Source organism: Melanostigma gelatinosum, assembly GCF_949748355.1.
Source record: "Melanostigma gelatinosum genome assembly, chromosome: 1".
In the NCBI taxonomy this organism is placed as follows: domain Eukaryota; kingdom Metazoa; phylum Chordata; class Actinopteri; order Perciformes; family Zoarcidae; genus Melanostigma; species Melanostigma gelatinosum.
In genome coordinates this window covers 29,070,844-29,089,468 of record NC_136634.1, presented here as the reverse complement: position 1 = coordinate 29,089,468, position 18,625 = coordinate 29,070,844, and the positions used below count along the sequence as shown (strand labels likewise).

At 41.6% G+C, this 18,625-nt stretch overlaps 1 pseudogene across 1 annotated transcript in view; it reads right to left on the bottom strand.

Moving 5' to 3' along the window:
* Window positions 1-4,048: 4,048 nt before the first annotated feature.
* Window positions 4,049-18,625, bottom strand: part of LOC306795302 (cholesteryl ester transfer protein-like) — a 14,819-nt pseudogene continuing 242 nt past the window's right edge. The window contains exons 2-17 of the transcript in view: window positions 18,030-18,144; window positions 17,815-17,946; window positions 16,380-16,450; window positions 15,512-15,599; window positions 15,324-15,393; window positions 15,140-15,200; window positions 14,821-14,912; window positions 14,304-14,403; window positions 9,741-9,820; window positions 9,448-9,498; window positions 9,198-9,350; window positions 7,045-7,112; window positions 6,315-6,357; window positions 4,821-4,895; window positions 4,297-4,382; window positions 4,049-4,177 (exon numbers count right to left, since the gene is read on the bottom strand). The product of the transcript in view is annotated as a cholesteryl ester transfer protein-like (transcript). The remainder of the gene's footprint in view (window positions 4,178-4,296; window positions 4,383-4,820; window positions 4,896-6,314; window positions 6,358-7,044; window positions 7,113-9,197; window positions 9,351-9,447; window positions 9,499-9,740; window positions 9,821-14,303; window positions 14,404-14,820; window positions 14,913-15,139; window positions 15,201-15,323; window positions 15,394-15,511; window positions 15,600-16,379; window positions 16,451-17,814; window positions 17,947-18,029; window positions 18,145-18,625) is intronic.

Here is an 18,625-nt window from a genome sequence, read left to right as displayed (position 1 = left end):
ACATAACGTGTTATTCTGGTTCTCAGCATCGTTCTTGGGAAAGGATGATCGGCGCCAGACAAAAAGTAATTAATCTCTCAAGTGTACCAAAACATTTCAGTACATGGAGCTGTGTGTTCTGTGGGCCCAGAACAAAATAAGAACATGCCCTAATAAGGAGTCCAGATGTGTCCTGTTTTGATTCAACAGACAGGTTTGATTGATGGAGCACAGCAAAAGGGGCGTGAATTTTGACGATAAGAGTGATCTGTGAAAAGCAGTACATGGGAGTCGTTTCAATATACTGAACTGGTTGATGTTGGCTTGATCTTATTAAAACACTACCCGCTGGATTGCAAACTCCAGTTCGCCGTCTCGTCTCGTCATTTTGCCACAACATCCTCAAATTCAGCAGCCTCCCCTTTTGGATAGATCTGGATTTGGAAACAGGTTCAGGTCAGTTGATCCAGCCCCTACCTCTCAGACACTGGTTAATACCTGCGACTGATTCAGTCTTTACTCGTTCAACAAAGCTGAGGGTACCTGCATTAACAAGGTCATCCAGAGAGCTGGGAAGGTCTATGAAGCTCTGCCGCTCTTCTGCTTTCACATCGTTGGCAGCTTCATATTCTTCAGGCATCTAAAGCAACAATATGTATATATATATTTATATGAGAATCATTTTAAGAGTTAAAATAAAATGATATCACCAACTCAATCAAAGAAGAACATGGTTACTCTACCATCAACCTCCATGTTGGACGATCAGCAGCCTCTTCCTCAATGAAAAAATACTGCGTATATATCCCAGGACGGAGCAGGTGGTACTCCGGCTGACCCAGAACCTGAACCATGCACTTCATCTGCAGGCAAAATATACAGAATCACATCAGGTAACATTCTGCAAAGTATCCACATGGTTCTGGACGTTTGTCTGAGGTAGCTGACCTACCATCTGATAATCACATTTGACAGGGAAAAGATTGTCAGCCAGATAGAGGAATGCCAGGACGCAGCCGACTCCCCACACATCTATAGCCTCAGTGAAGGGGAGGCCGAGGGCTACTTCTGGAGCTCTGAGGAAGCAAGACAAGTTCCAATGATGAGCACGCTTGAGGTAAGGACCAAGAGCACAACATTGATGCTTAGAAGAATGAAGGATGAACCCACCTGAACCCAGTCGGCTGAAGCTCCATCCCAAGCTGGACTTTAGAGGCGGGAATGGCTTCTCCAAAGTCTATTAATTTAATCTTAAAGGGCTGGTCCTGCATATTAACAAACATAATGTTGTAGGGTTTGATATCGGTATGCAGGATACAGAGACCCTTCAGGGCATCCAAGGCCACCAATAGCTACAGGGAGAAAACGAGAAAAAACAAGTTTAGGATTGGGTTCCATTTGCTACTGTATTGGGTTTTTTATCATTGATGACAATACCTACATAAAAGAACACACCATTGGTTCCATACAACAATAACACATACCTGCTTTGCGATTATGCGGATCTCGTTCAGAGCGAGTGGCTTCCAGTCTCGTTCATAGAGCAGGTCATAGAGACTCCTGTCCAGCATCTCGAATGCCAGACAGGTCTGTCCCATATGTTCAAACCGCTCAAAGAACTTGACCACGTTAGTGTGATCTGGATTCAGGACACCGATGACCTCTAAAATGGACACCTGGGGAACAAAGAGGTTCCTTGTAGATACTCTGATAGAGCAGAGAAAATGTAAGTAAGGGAATACTGTATGTCATGAGAAGAGGTGCAAAAATCGACCTCTTTCTCAGTGTCCGGGATGAAATCCACGTCCTGCTTGAGGATCTTAACAGCCACTGACTCTTTTGTTGCCAGATTTCAGCACTTGGCCACTTTACCATAGCAGCCTTCACCAATAAACTCCAGAACAGAATAACCGGAGGAGCTGCCGAACAGAGTTCGACCCGCCTGAACCTCAGGTGTCAGTGCTGCGGGCGGAAACATAGAGTCAGTGTATTCAGTCAACACAACATGATCAAATACACATCAAACAATCTCCTAAATATATGAGTTCTGCTCCTGATATGGTGAAGAAAAATGTTTTCTTGCACTTTCTTAGATTGCACTTTTCTTAGATTGCAGTTTATTTAGTTTTCATACAGTCAAAAGAGCAGCTGGCAAAATCTGTGTGTGTGTGTGTGAGGGATGAATGAAAAATAATCAACCCACATTCTTTTTTATTTGCTATTGCCACATTTTATTTAAAGGACACTATTCCCAAATATTTCATCATGTCCAGCCCATATCACATCCCATTAACATTCCATAAGGGCAACTGATGTGTTACATGAACATGGGAACTCCTCTTCAGGGGACCCCGCGTGGTTTTGGTCTGTCTCTATTTTCAATTCAATTCCATTCAATTTATTTTGTATAGCCCCGAATCACAAATTTGCCTCAGAGGGCTTTACAATCTGTACACATGTGACATCCTCTGTCCCGGACCCTCACAACAGAACAGGAAGAACTTCCCCAAAAAACCCTTTAACAGGGAGAAAAGAGGGAGAAACCTTAGAGAGAGCAACAGAGGAGGATCCTCTATCAGGATGAACAGAAATGTGATAGATATCATGTGAACAGAATGAACAACATAAATGCTACAGCTGAAAGATTCATGCGCACCCTAGGCAAAGCTATTCGTGTGGCCGAAACACAAGGAATTCCCTGGAAACAACAACTGAACATCTTTCTACACGAGTATCGATCCACACCTCACAGCACAACTGAAAGATCACCTGCTGAACTATTGTTACAACGTAAGATGTACACAAAGATTCCTTCAATCACTCACACTGCAAGGAACTGTTCAGACTCTGAAGTGAGAGCAAGGGACAACAAGGCTAAAGCCAAGATGAAATCTCATGCATGGAAACATGTTGTCAGTGCTTCATCGTCAGTCCAAGCACAACAAGCTCACTGCACCGTATAACAGCAAGCCATACACGGTGACCAAAGTCAAAGGCTCCATGATCACAGCAGCCAGAAGTGGACACTTCATTGTCAGGAATTCTTCATTCTTCAAGAAGATCACTCCAGAAGTAATGGACATCTCACCAGATCCCGATGATGAGGATTGTGATTACAGTGATGCCTCCAACACCTCAACAACACCGAGATACCCCTCAAGGCACAACAGACGTCCTCCCGCCTACCTACAGGACTATAGGTAGATTATGGACTGTTAAATGTGGACAATCTCTTGGCTGCATACAATAAATATGCTCAGGGACATGGACACTAATTTGATCTGTTGTGAACTTAAAAGGTACTGATTTAGCCAAGTTTGAGAAGTTAAGTGTTTGTTAAACATTTCTATAACACAGAGTGTAAAGTACATGTTTTAAGGGATACAGTTAATACAGAGCTGCCATATTTCACATCTAACTTTTAATTTTTGTAAAAAATATATATATATATATATATAATATATATTTTGCTGGCGGATTCGCGGGCCACATAAAATGACGTGGCGGGCCAGATCCGGCCTGCGGGCCGTATGTTTGACACCCCTGCTTTAGGTGAATGCTAACATTAACGCAAACCATGGAGATGGACGCAAAATAGCCTAAATTCTCAAAAAAAGCAACCCTTGACTGCTAACACGCCCTCTCTCAACCCCCCAAAATTAAATACAAATTTCTGGTGATGTGATATACTGTATGAATATAAAACCGCTTTGTTTGCGCTATCTTTACATATAGAAAACAAACTAAATCAAATTAGTGGAATTACACATCATATAAACGTAAACACCTCCAAATGTATTACCTTTTTCCAAATGTTGTGTCACGCACTCATCATGGTCACCAGTGAGAAAATCAGTGACAGGCTTGTCTACACCTTTGTTAAATAGAGTTTAAAAAACAGCAAAGAAAGGGGTTTTATCTCAACAAATGTACATCAAAATGTTGTTACGCGTAATATCGATAATCACTTGGAAGGGTACTTTTTTCTAATATGAACAACACTTTTAAGAGAGATAATCCTTTTATTAGCCCCGCAGCGGGGACATTTACAGGATTACAGCAGCATAGTAGGCAAGTCACTAAAAACAAATCTGGCCCAAATTGCTTCAGGGTTGCATCGTCACTGTAGAGTCTTCCTAAGGAACTGAGTCAGGAGGTGATGAGGGAAACCAAAATCCATCTGAATCACCACGAAGCCCTACAGCACAGAGATGGAACAGAAAATAGAGTAGCAATGTAACTACCAAGTACAATGAAGTGCAATGAATTACAATATAAAAAAGGACACTTGACAAGATGAAAAAAGAGAACACTCACATCCTGAGGAAGCACCTCTGGGTTGAAGATGTCGAATAAGTTAGCTCCCTGTTTGTCCAACAGCCTGGTTAGCTCAATCTCCAGAGCTGGAACAAAGCACCATGCAACATGTAACCATTACAGCTTCTACTTTCATATCGTGAAGCTACATTCTGATCCTGCTGTTGCTGAGCAATGCTGTTGATAATGATTGGTCATGTACTACCTATCAAAAATAAAACAATAATTACCAATTTTGCAACAGTCAACGATTGAAAATGAATACATTTGAGGAGGAACTCGGCTGCAAGGAACCATTTGTTTAAATGCACTCCTGCCGAGCTCATTTAAAAAATTGGTACAGTCATTTCTATAAAATGAATTGCAATTGCCTTAATTATAGTACTGAGTACTAAGTTCTCATATCAGTCTTTATTTTGTAAATGCTACATTGACAGTCATTTTATCGAAGACATTCTAGGAGAATGCTTTATGTTGGTGGGGTCAATAGACAGGTTTTATGTTATTATCCATATCTCTCTTACCAGACAGGACCTTGGGAATGCCTATCTTCTCCACAGCTTCTCTTTTATAAACTCCCCGTGATCCTCATCTAGCAGCTGGAAAAAGAAGCAGAGGTGATTCAACAAGTCCACTCAAACATAAACACACAAGTATCATTTGAACAAGTGACATGAATGAAAATGATTCAAATGGGCGGGGAAAATACTTTCTTTTGTGTTGCTGGTTATTTTTTGTTGTCAGAATAGTAATTAAATACTATAATATGCACTTTTGTTTCCAAATGGGTTAAAACGTATTTAGTAAAGTTTAGCTTAAAACAACCACATAAACAAAAGTTAGGCAAGAAAAACACTTAGTTATAAAAGGTTATTGCTTGTAGCAAATGTAAATATTAATAATTAATTAATATCTAAATACCTAAAGATAATTATAACTCAAAATGAATGAATTAAGTCTAAGTATGGAGTTTTGACATGGTCTACAGCAGCTAATTATTTTATATACAAAATCATGTCATCCCATTTTTTATAAATTACATATTTATTGATCTATTAACTACACACGGATCTACTAAACAGAAAAATAAATGAATGAATGAGGATTAAAATGAATGACGTGAATATGAGATGAAAAAATTATTCAAATGAAGACCAATGAGCCATGTATGAGTAAACAGGATTATGTGACCATAGATCAAGTGACTGATGTCATTGAACATTGACCAATTAAATTGGTTCTTTGACGTTATTAGTTCAATTTTGTTCCGAAGATGAATGCACCATTCAGCAGTTGAGAGTATAAGAAGCACCAGGGAACATTGTAAAGTGTTTCATATTAGTTCTAATTTAAGTGAGATCCTACTTCAGGTCTAAATCTTCCCAATTAGTCTTCCTTCTCTGAAGTTGACCTTTGAACTGTTGTCCCGACTGTCAGAAAAAGAAGTTGTGCCAAGTGACACAAAGGAAATGGCAGATTTGTGTCGCGCAGCACTTTACCAAAAGATTAAATTGGCAGGTGGGAGGTTGCCACAGTTACTCTTTGGTATCTCCACATTTTGGATGGTGTTGGATGACACTTTGTAGTTCGTTAGGATTCTACTCTTCCATCTCTCGCTCTGGCGGGTTTGTTTGGCTTTTCCTGGTCATTATGGCATCTTTACCAGTCTCAAAATGTCTTTTCATTTTATAACCTTTTCTTTTAAAATATCTTTCTATTCATAGTTGCTGAAAGTCTGTGGCATTTTGGTGCAAGGCCGAAGTAGAAGACCAAGAGAAGGCCAGACTCACACCTGAACAGTGGCAGAGAGGACGCGTTGGCCCTAGTGGAATGTGCCCTTAGGCCCCTTTATTATCAACTTCTGAAGATTGCATCAACAATCCAGTGAGCGAGCCGCTGTAGCGACAGGGGGCTCTCTGAGGCTGACCACCGTGGGAGACAAACTGGTTTAATTGCATGAAAACCAACATGCGCCCCACATAACAGCAAAGCACGAATGGGGCAGAACTCACCTGTACCGTTTGATTTTGTGAGGACAGCTCAGCTTGTAATACAAAGACCCTAGAAAGGAAGGAGGACCACCATCACACACTCACACACACCAAGTACAGGACATGGACGAGGGATTGGAACTGATATAGTGGTGTATACATTATATATTCTGAATTGGTAAGGTTGCATTCGAGAATTTCTGTAACTTTTTAAATCATGCACTCAAACAATCTGATTAACTTAACACAGATGTGCCAGATGTGTGAAGGTGAAGGAAACAGTGTTTGAACTTCTGTTCCAAGTTCTCCACATTAACTTACTTGTGTGTACCACCAAGTGCAAATTCTATTGGGGACATTTGTGCCTTTATTCCCATTTGAACAATTATTACATCAATGACTCGAGGCTTCACCTCACCTTCGAGTGTCACATTCAGAACAACGAAAAAAACACTTATGAAATGGTTTGTTTGGAGCAAGCTGACATCTTTAGTGTGACTATCTGCCGATGTGTGAAAACAAGTTCTCTATCTACGTTTATGCAGAACAAGCAGTTTTCTGCATGATTAATGCAAAGATGAGGGGGGGGGGGGGGCTGTCCAAACCAAATGATATGACTTAGACCCCTTTGGGTATGTATGCTGAATTAAATTTCAGATGGACTAAAAATAGGGATGCACATGTTGTAACCTTGGATTTGCAGGCAGGTCATTCAATGCTGATTAAGTCTTGAGCAATGTAAGAAGAAAGGTCTTACTCTGACCGGTTACCATGCAGGGAGAGTTTCTTGTCAGCATAGGAAGCTGTGATGTCAATGGCCACATCCTACACATCAAAAACAAAGAAGAATCACTCACTGGTCATATTTTCACTTTTCAACAAAGCCTTTGGCATTATTAAGCTTGAAGGCGTAGATGAGAAGTGACCTGTCATCAAGACCCACCATCATGTTCCAATTGTTTTCATATCAGCTGACTTTGAAGTGGAACAGTAAGCTGTCCGACTACTGAAATGTTGATTTTGAGTTCTGTAGACGCTGCACCTTTCAACTATTTATCCATTGATTTCAACTCATAATTTCAACTGATTTTCAATTATTTATTGTTCATTTCAATTCAATTTATTTATGTAGCCCAAAACCAAAAATGTTGCCTCTGAGGGCGAGTCGTCCAGCAGGTTGTTTTTTGAAAGTGCCTGCCCTTTTCCAAACCCTGTTTCCAATGGCGGATTCTGAGATGGTTCTTTGTAAAAACAGGTTACTTGTTCGCTACATCTTCAAAGACAAGCACTGAGCTCACCCAGATGGCGCTACGGGAGTCTCATTGTGGCTGGCTTGTACTTTCTCTGTTTATTTGTTCCTTTTTTTGCTCTCCTTTTCTGGTTAGACTCACCGGGGAGGAACTCCTAAACATCCGACAATGTGCTTTTATCCCACTTTTTACCGACCCAGAAAGTTTTACTGCGCTTTAAGACAGAGGAGCAGCCGCTATCTATGGGATTAGCAGGAGATGCAGGAAAGGGAAATGGATCGGAGCGTATGCTACATTGTAACAGCAGGGATTTTGAACAGCGCTCCCATCAATACGTCCGCTCTCTGGCAAACAAGATGCTTGAGTTTCTGCTTCTGAACAGAACAAACAGACTATTGCAGATCCGCATTCCTCTGCTTCACTGAAACCCGGCTTAGTGAGCACGTCCAAAAATCGACCCACCAAAATAACATCAAAGAACTTCTGCTGGAGCCCCGCTGGTTGCCTTCTGGGCAAACAGGCCAGTGGAAGATGCAGTCAATAATGAACGTATTATGCCCACGTACTCTTCAGAGAGACTGAGGAAGCCTTTGGCCCCTGCTGCTGTTGACTTTTTTAATGAAGAAGTCACTGACTGTGGTCTGCGGTTGATGACCAGGTTTATGGTTGTACTGAGGATCAAGATAATGCTGGTGTCCATGAATATGTTGATGTCATATACCAGTACAGTCACATTGATGTTTACACCATTTATTCAGTGCTGTTCTCTCCCATTCTTGTATTACCTTGAGATGTGTCATGTGTATGTGTCTGTATTGTCTCACCTTCCGAAATGTATGGCGGTACTCAGTTTCCCCATCGGGGGTTTGATAAAGTATCTGGTACCACACTACACGATAGAAAGTGTAAATGAAATATACATTCATTCAATGTTAAACACAGCTTATACGCGGATATGTGAGTTCTAGTGCACGAAGGTCAAAAACTCCAGGTGGGGCACTCTAGCACTCGCCTGAACAAAGTGGAAAATACTAGAACTCTGAAGGATAGCTTTTGCCCCAGTTAAATGTCACATAGTCTTACAGAGAACTAGTTTCAACTGCCGGCTCCATCTTAGAGATAGAAAGAGGCGCCCTAGCATATCTAGCACCTAGCTTATCTAGTCGGCCGAACATAACAATATGCTGTTACATCAACATTTCACACACACTGACGTTCCAGAGAAGGCGGATCCCGGACGTGAGCCAGTGTGGGCGGAAATGCCCAGTGCTCAAACAGGCTGTCTGTTAGATAGAAACAGATCCGCCTCCTACTTAGTATTCAACCAATAGGCTTCCATCCGAAGAACCTATTCACGGCTCGCGCACTCTGTCTAAGCGCCTTTTAGCTTTTCATTCGCTCCTACAGAGTGAACTTTTCTAGGTCCGTGCACGTTTAACTGCTGGACATAATACTTCTGTTACAAATAAACCTTATTGCTTGAATTGAGCTAAACGCCTCGACCTAAGTCTGTTCCCCTGAGTTTTCTCCTCAACCTGAGTTTTATTCTCAACAAAAGCTCCATGGTGTAGTGAAGGAAGAATGTCTTGTGGTAGACTTTCAATCAGATGTCTGATGAATGTTCTATCAGAAGAAAGCAAGGAAGACAAAGGCAACATGCCGTCTTAAAGAAGAGTATTGGTGTTTCTTGAGTCCCACAGTCAAGCTCCCCAGAGGCCGTCCCCCAGACAGTCGTACCAGAGGTGGAGGTGTTTAGGTCGGGAACAGATGAACTCCACACTCTTAGCTGTGGAGAACCTGATTCCAGCAGACACTAAATACACAAAGGCAATATGTCTCATACGTCTCATCTGGCCTTACACAGGTGTATGTGTTTGTGTCTGCAGAGATAAACAGGTTTTCCATATTACCTCTCTAATGAATTCAGGCATTGCACTGGAGAGATTAGTCTTGAATAGTTCCTGAAATCACATTTATCAATATAATTTAAGTCCCAACAACAGATAAAACAGCCACAATTTAACATGAAACATCTGACAAGATGTCCTGCTTAGGAAAGGTGTCACAAAAGCATAAAGCATAGTTCAGGCACAAAGCATAGTTCAGGTTTGTAATCTTAGTCAAGCTCCAATCATGTCTCAGGAGTAAGTACCAATTGTATTAATAACATACCACATGCCATATTTGAAAGTGATGTACTTACAGTGAGTTCTGCTCCAGAGATGTTGAGTTGGAGATGGCTATCTTGGTGGGCAGCAGTGAACATGGGGTTCAAGACCTGGTCTGGGGTTCAACACAAGTTATAGAGCAGTAACAGACACAATTTAAAAACACCTCTAAATCACAAGGAAAGAAGATCTGGACATGGTGACTGCATCACAAAGGTGATTCCATGTGTTCACGACATATAGAAACATATTCTGTTGAAAATCAAGCGTCTACATAATTTAACCAAACTAAAAGTTTCTATCGAAACAATATCGTTGACGAAGAAGGAAGATGATGGTAATGGTGAGGTTAGGCAACTAAAAGATCAGGAAAAGATTCAGGTTACAGTTAATAAAATTGCTCAAATGAATTGCAGGTCTGTCACAGAATGTGCAGGTGAAAGGTGTAATATGAAAAAATGTTTTTATTCTGCTCTCTGCTTAGTTCTCCTTAGACGGACAGCGCCTGCTGTAACATAAACCTCCCTATTAACATAATAATAATAATAATACATTTTATTTATATAGCACTTTTCATGACACTCAAAGACACTTTACATTAAAATCATCATATATAAAAACAATACACTAAAAACAGAGTACACAATAATAGTCACACATTAAAAGCAGTTTTGAACAGGTGAGTTTTGATTTCTGATTTGAATGTGGAAAGGTCAGTGCAGTCTCGGATGTGTTTGGGGAGAGAGTTCCAGAGGGAGGGGGCAGATATGGAGAAGGCTCTGTCGCCCCATGTCCGGTGCTTGGTCCTGAGCGGAAGGGACAGGAGGCATCAGAGGAGCGGAGCCGGCGGGATGGAGTGTGGTGGTGAAGCAGGTCAGTGAGGTAGGAGGGGGCCTGATTGTGGAGGGCTTTGTGAGTGAGGAGAAGGATTTTGTATTTGATCCGTTGTGGGACGGGGAGCCAGTGGAGGTTCTGGAGAACAGGGTGATGTGGTCACGGGAGTGGGTGTGGGTGAGCAGGCGAGCAGCAGAGTTCTGGATGTACTGGAGTTTATTTAGGATTTTGGATGATGTGCCGTAAAGAATGCTGTTGCAATAGTCAATTCTGGAGGTGATGAAGGCATGGACCAGAGTTTCAGCAGCAGATGAGGAGAGTGATGGGCGGAGACGGGCAATGTTTTTTAAGTGGAAAAAGGCAGTTCTGGTGATTTGTTTGACGTGGTGTTCAAAGGAGAGGTTGCTGTCAAACATGACTCCAAGGTTTCGGATGTGTGGGGAGGGAGACAGAGTGGAGCTGTCGATGGTGAGGCAGAAGTTGTGACTAGTTTTAGTGAGGGATTTGGGACCGATGATGATCATGTCAGATTTATCGCAGTTCAGTTTGAGGAAGTTGGTTTGCATCCATGATTTAATGTCAGTGAGGCAGTTGGTGAGAGTGGAGTGAGTAGCAGTGGTGATGGCTTTTGTGGAGATGTAGAGTTGAACATCATCGGCGTAACAGTGAAAGTGAAGTCCATGTTGACATATGATGTTACCAAGAGGGAGCAAGTAGAGGATGAACAGAAGAGGACCAAGCACCGAACCCTGGGGGACGCCTTGAGACAGAGGAGCAGTGGAGGAGGTACAGTTGTTGATACTGATGAACTGTTGTCTGTTTGTGAGATATGATTTAATCCAGGAGAGAGCAGATCCATATGACCTATGTGAACATAAACATTCACATAGGTCTAACATAAACCTCACCATCAACATAAACATTCACATAGGTCTAACATAAACCTCACCATCAACATAAACATTCACATAGGTCTAACATAAACCTCACCATCAACATAAACATTCACATAGGTCTAACATAAAACTCCACATAAACATATACATTCACATAGGTCAAAGAGCACAGGAGGAGACATTTGCAGGCCATATATGGCCTCGACATAGAACCAGGCCTACTTTTGCTGTTGCAGAGAATATACCAGACATTGCACAGTTTACACAAATGTCTGACTCCCATCATTCTTCCCCTTGCCTGTTTCAGCTGTTTTCTCTTGTCTGTGGTTATAAAGGTAGCATGCATGAAGATGAGTTTAGGGTACTCCTCACAAGACTCTGCGATACGTGTCTGTTGAGGACTGCTCTCTCATTTGCTTGCAAGCAAATAAATTGACTATTACTATTATTCCACTGCTATGCTGATGACACTCAAATCTATCTCAGTACCACTCCATCCTCCCAGTTCCCCCCTCAGTCCCTTGTCAACTGTCTGCATGAAATAAAAACCTGGATGTCATCAAATCTTCTCAAACTCAACACCAAGAAGACAGAGCTCATGGTTGTGGCACCCAAGGCGCTGCTCCGGAAGGTGGGTGACTTCATCCTCGAGGTTGACGGCTGCTCCATCTCCCCATCTCCTGAAGTCCGCAACCTGGGTGTCATCCTGGACTCCACCCTTTCCTTCAAGTCCCACATCAAGTCCGTCACCAAAACTGCCTTTTTTCATCTCCGGAACATTGCCAGACTCCGACCGTCACTCTCGGAGTCTGTTGCTGAAACCCTGGTCCATGCATTTATCACCTCCCGCTTGGACTACTGCAATGGTGTCCTGTTCGGGGTACCCAACAAAACCCTGGACAGGCTCCAGTACGTACGATCTCCCTGCGGTGATCCGCAACATCTCCACTCTGGACGCCTTCAAAAGGGCCCTCAAGTCCCATCTGTTTGCCAAGGCTTTCGGCCCCTAGTTTACTTGTTCTGTTTTTCTGACTGTTTGTCTAAACTGTTTTTGTCTAACTGTTACTCTTGTAAAGCGGCCTTGGGTCCCCCGAAAGGCGCTATATAAATTAAAGTTATTATTATTATTATTATTATTACAACTTTGATTGTTCATCCAGACTCTGTTTCATTTGACATTGATAAGAAACACTTTACACTCTTCTCCCGACTATTCATAGAGATATTCCACAACAAAGGTCAGGGCCTCCCCGACCCTGCCCTCATCTTCCACCTTGCTGCTTGAAGCAGTAACGGCTGGTCAATAGAGGGCCATGGGGCATGGCCCCACCATGAGCCACACAAAAAAGGAAAAAAATAAAATAATTATAATAATCATAAATTATACAAATTGTCAATATTTGTGTTTTTGAACTATGGAATGTACCCAGTAATGTGTGTAAAATATGATATCTGCGCAAAATATATGCTTTTCCTGCTCGTGCTCTTCGCCTGTGTGCTCTCTGCTCGTGCTCTCTGTCTGTGTGCTCTCTGCTCGTGCTCTCTGTCTGTGTGTAGACACTCTGAGAACGCGCAGCTCGGGGGGCCTAATCGTTTTGGCCCAAAAGAGACGGGTCTATGAAGCAGTTTAGCCAATTGCTGATTCAAGATATAAATGAGTGACATACAATTTAGCCAATCAGCGCCCTCAAATAGATTCAGCTTGGGGCCAGAACGATCAGGCCCCCCTCGCTGCGTGTTCTCGTCAGGAGAAGTCTCTACAGGCGAGCGCCAGCGCGAGCACTACTCCTCCAAGACCCGTTTGAGAGGAGAACTTTGGTGGAGATTCTGCAGCCAAAGAGCTGATATCAGATCAGCCTGACCTCACAATCAGACAGCAGACTCGCGGTAAAGAGAAGCAGTACATGCGAAGCTTCTCTACTGTACACCAGACAGGTTTGGCTAGCTGGATGATGTCATGCTAATAATTTATTTAGCTTTTTTAAACAACGGGGACGGATCCAGCACGGACAGTTACGGGAGTGAGGGATGAGGAGGTAAGGAAACATGAGAACACCAGGGTAGGGAGTGAGGGATGAGGAGGTAAGGAAACATGAGAACACCAGGACACACATGGAGAACTCTGTCAAGCTACATATTATGCAAAGTGAACATCTTTTCTTCTACATAGTTGTCCTCAGTCTCATCTGCTTAACTTGGTCATGGAGGCATCAACATGTAATAGAGATGTTAAATTAACAGTGAAAACTCATCATAGCTTAATTTAACATCAGTATTCATAATTATACTTCATGTTTACTTCTCCTGATCTTTAGCTCCTATAACAAGGTCCATAGGGGCATCTCAATGAATAAACATGTTATATTATATTATATAAGTGTTATTTACTGATTGTTTTCGTGTTGGAATACATGTTAAATATTTAACTGCCAAGTAATAATGCGTGTTTTACATTTACATTTGTTTTTGCATTAAGTCATACTGGGATGTTTGCTGAAATTGATAGGATGGCCCTACCTAGAACATTTTCCACCAGCCGCCACTGGCTTGAAGGTTACACTTCTTCCTGCACTGGCACTGAAGGTCGGCATTGAGCATAAATACTCTTGACTACACGGATACCATATCTAAATACAAATATCAATGCAAAGAATTATTTTGATGCAATTGATTCCATTGTAAAGAAATGTCATGACCAACAGTTTTTCATTGTTATTAACATCAAATCTAGAACTTGAATCCTTAAATAAACCAGAGCATTGAGACTTGACACATCGTTGGATACTTATAATGTGTCTTTTCGTTCTAATGTACCTCTACTTCCAAAACTCAAAGGACAATGTAATGCCTGTAATGCCATCTGCTGACCTGAGACCCAAAAGTAGAGCATCCTGTTTTCAGTCAGCTGCCTGGGGTGGAATACAGAGTCATTGATGACAGCGGAAGCGTTGTTGTAGTTGGTCAGCCCCTGTAAGATTTATGAAAAAAAAATGAAAAAGCCAAGGGATGAACAGAAAGCCAACTATATGAACTCTTACACCGAAAAGAAAGATCGACATGTACACTTCAATACGAACCGTAGAACTCTGAACACTACTGCTATGCAGGTATGATAGGGAGGGGATACAATGAATAGAAATGATTGGGGTGGGCAGAGGACTGACCAACAGTTGGAGTTCCATTGGATATGATGTACTACAGTCCAGTCTCCCCTAAACAATCGTATCAGCAATGTTTGACAAAGTTGACCATTTCTCCTTTTTTGCCTGTCTTAATGTCTTAAAGTCTTAACAGTACTTTTATTTGACTTTTCTTGTCTGATGATTTCAAGACAATCGCTATGAGATATGTTTGTGCATTTTATTTTTATACAGCTATTATTTACCTTGTGGTACGATTCTATGTAGTTAGCATTGATGACAGGAGCAGCAGTTCCACCAATGTCCACACTGATGCCTCCATAACTGAGGAACTGACCTGTAAGTGCACACGCACGCACACACACACACACACACACACACACACACACACACACACACACACACACACACACACACACACACACACACACACACACACACACACACACACACACACACCACACACACACACACACACACACACAGTAATATTAAGAGACATCCCAGATAAAGAAAATATTTGTACGAATCAGACCAGTATTTATTTAAGTTATGGATTCACACCTGCTGTGTCCTGTATGAAGTCAGCCAGTATGTTTGCCACCTTGTTGATCTCCTTACAAATCTGCATTTGAGAACAGACGAATCACTGCTACAGTATAACCTGTATGGTTATAACCTGTTATAACCTGTATGGTTGATGCTAATCAGCATGTCCTCTCCTGTAGTTCTGTTCTCTCGCCCTCACCTGTCCCTTGATGGCCAGTTTTACAGTAAAGGTAATGAAGTCGGTGAAGACCTTCCTCAGCCAGTTTGGTCTGACCAGAAATAGCAAACACACAGCATGGTCACATACTAATATAGCAAACACACAGCATGGTCACATATTATTGTTGTGCTGTTGACAGCCCATCAGGGGTCTGTTTCATAACTTACTCTTTGTCACCCTGCAGATGCAGATGGAGCTTGTGAAGATGAAGATAACAGTCGGATGTGTCTGCTGCTACCTTACCGTCTCTGCAGTCTGAGAGGAGACAAACAGAAATAACAGAGCAGATGGGAGAACATATCCGCTGAGGATAAAGACAGTTGGTTGATATAAGTGCTTGAAGTAGAACAACAATGTTCCAGTATACTGAGGCAGCAGCTGCCTACCTTCTAAAAAAGTAACGTGGCGAAGTATTTTGGATTCTACACCACAGCTTTGGATGAAGCATCATGGATAAACATAAGGCAGTTTGCTGAAATAAAACATGCCTCTCCCTGACAGTAACGATGACAACTAATCTGAAGTCATCACTTCCTTCTCACACAGACTCGTCCCCCACCTATTGCACATCTTCAGGGGGTGATTGGAGGAAAGTATTCCGCATAGAGTCCAGCAGAGGGCTCAGTCTGTGCTAACAGAACTAGGGTTAGCTTCTAGTGTCTCACTCAGTACGGAGGCTGGGGTCAAATAAATAAATGAAACTACGTCCCTGTTCCAGTTTAGTTCAGATATTAAGCAACACGTGTTGCGTTAGAGTTCATTTACATGAAGTACGTGTAGGTTCTCATTGGTGACTGTATCTTACTGAATCCATGTCAATGCAAACATCTTGCCACTGTTAACCTTTTGGCTTTGTGAAGAGTTTTGCCAAAGGTACACCTGGGTCAGCCAGGAGTTAATGGTGTGCACTAGCAAGTATGAGGACTCATGTTAACAAAAATGAGAAATGACTGCTGGTCCAACTCAAGCACTGTTTTTAGTGCCTTTCTATCGCGCCTCAATCCATGAACACGGACACAATAATAAGGTACTCACAAAGTTTGGGGTTGATTCCGAGGTCAATCTGAGATTCAATTTCAAAGTCAATTGAATGTGCAACGTTGACACTAGATGAAAAGAAATACAAATTGCAAATGAATACAAATCAATTTACTGGGAAAATGTTGAAAGAGCAACAATCAAAACGTTGAGCTCAATCAACAGGAACAGGAGAGGTGTAACAGTGTCATCAGTGGGACATGCAGTGGACACAACACCAACGACCTCTTACACTTTAGCACCAACGGAATTTCTTGTAAAATGCAACTTGCAACGTTAGTCCAAAATTTGAGAATATGATCCGAACCCCTGTTCTGTAAGGCAATTGCAGAATATCCAGAAATACTAAAGCTTCATTTAAAACTAGCACAAATAGAGAACAATCATTAAGTCCGAACAATAGCTGAATAATGTTTCAGACTCTATTGCTCCTCTAAAGAAGAAGATAGTAAAACAAAGGATTCGCTCCATGGTATAACCTCAGTCCCTCCATAAAACAACATGCATGCTTCAAAAAAACTGAAAGATTGGTGGAAAATTTATAAAATCAATAAATTCAAAATGACATCTTGTAAATACAAACCAATATGGCACAACCTTGTTTACTCAACAACACAGCATTCTCCCTCACCACAAGGAAACGAAGAGGCAGCACATGTTCCACAATAACTGCTTCATCACTTTCCAGGATCATGTCCAGAAATACCATTTAGGGCAATAACAACAATAACAAGGCTTTCATAGCTTCACTCATATCCCATCCTCAAATCACAAATGACTCCTACAGACAACAACTTACAAGTTGCCCCACTAGTTGAAGGAACAAATCAAATAGCCAGCCATAAAAAATGTTTCTTTCCTTTGTAGTAGTGCGATGAAATAGCATAGAGAGGCATGCATACAGACAATAACATAAAGCATTTACAGTGATTGTGATAATATGACCAGAGTCCGGGAGTCCAGATGGAATTAGATCACGTATGTGTGCATGTTTGGAAGTTTGTATGAGAGGCAATGATATCCACGTTGAGTGATTCTGGACAGGTTGGTATTTGTAGTGTGGAGTATCCTAATAATAATAATACAAAATATTTGGTATCAGACAATCACATCGGTTTCTTTGTCACACTGAAACCTGGCTGTGTCTTATCATTTGAAAGTCTTTCACAACCGACCTGGAAAACATTACAGCTAGTTCCGTTTGTTATCGTGTAGTTCTTATTTTTCCTTAATTGAATATTCATGTGGACCTTAAATGGCATTAATAGTTAGTCAAGTCATATTATAACACCGTGCCACAGTATATACCTTGTCTGATATCATTTTTTGTGATTATTTCGTACTATTTTTGTTTTTCTCAGACAATCACAGGATTTTGAATGTGAATGTGAACATATGAATTGTTGCTGATCACACACTAACTCAGACTCACAGCCAGCTGCCGTATCCGTACTGGATGGTCCCTCTGAAGACCGCAGACACGTTGCCTATTTCCAAGGCGATGCCTTCACCTGGATGCAGTTCAAATGCACTCCGACCGATTGACAGGTTGTGAATCTCCAAACTGGGTGGATGGATAGATAATCATTACATGACTTAAGGACATTTTGTTCCTGTCTATGTGTGAGATTGTGTGTGTCGACTTACTTGTCCAGACCGTATATGACTCTGCCTATAAAGACCAGAGACTTCTCTCCCTTCACACTTGGGTATCTGGCATGTTGGAACGCTGCCTCAATCACTTTAGTAGTTTTCTCATTCACTGCCAGAAGCACACAACCACGACATAGAAGCACACAACCACGACATGGTCAGAAACACTTCAGGACAGGTACACGGCAGACAGCTGGGGAAACACACAGCTGAGCAGCTGGGTATTCATACGCATGTCAAAATACAAAGAGGAAGTCAGAATGTAATAACAGAAACAAGAGAATAGAAAAATAGTTTGTAGTGTGTATCGTGCACCCTTTAAGCTACCTTAATAATTGAACAATGTGTATGCTACAAACACGCTAGTCTGGCCGTCTTCTACACTGTACTTTAGTGTTTGAGGCTGAGCCTGGCTAACAGTTAGAGGGACATGTTTGATTTTCTCTTAGAAGAATGAAAGATCTCTCACAACTTATTTTTCGGTTTTGATACATTATTTTCAGAACAAGCGTCAGTGATTGTAGGAAATGTGGTTTTGATTTTGAAAATCACAAACATTACCACTAGCTTGAAATATTTTAAGAACTCAT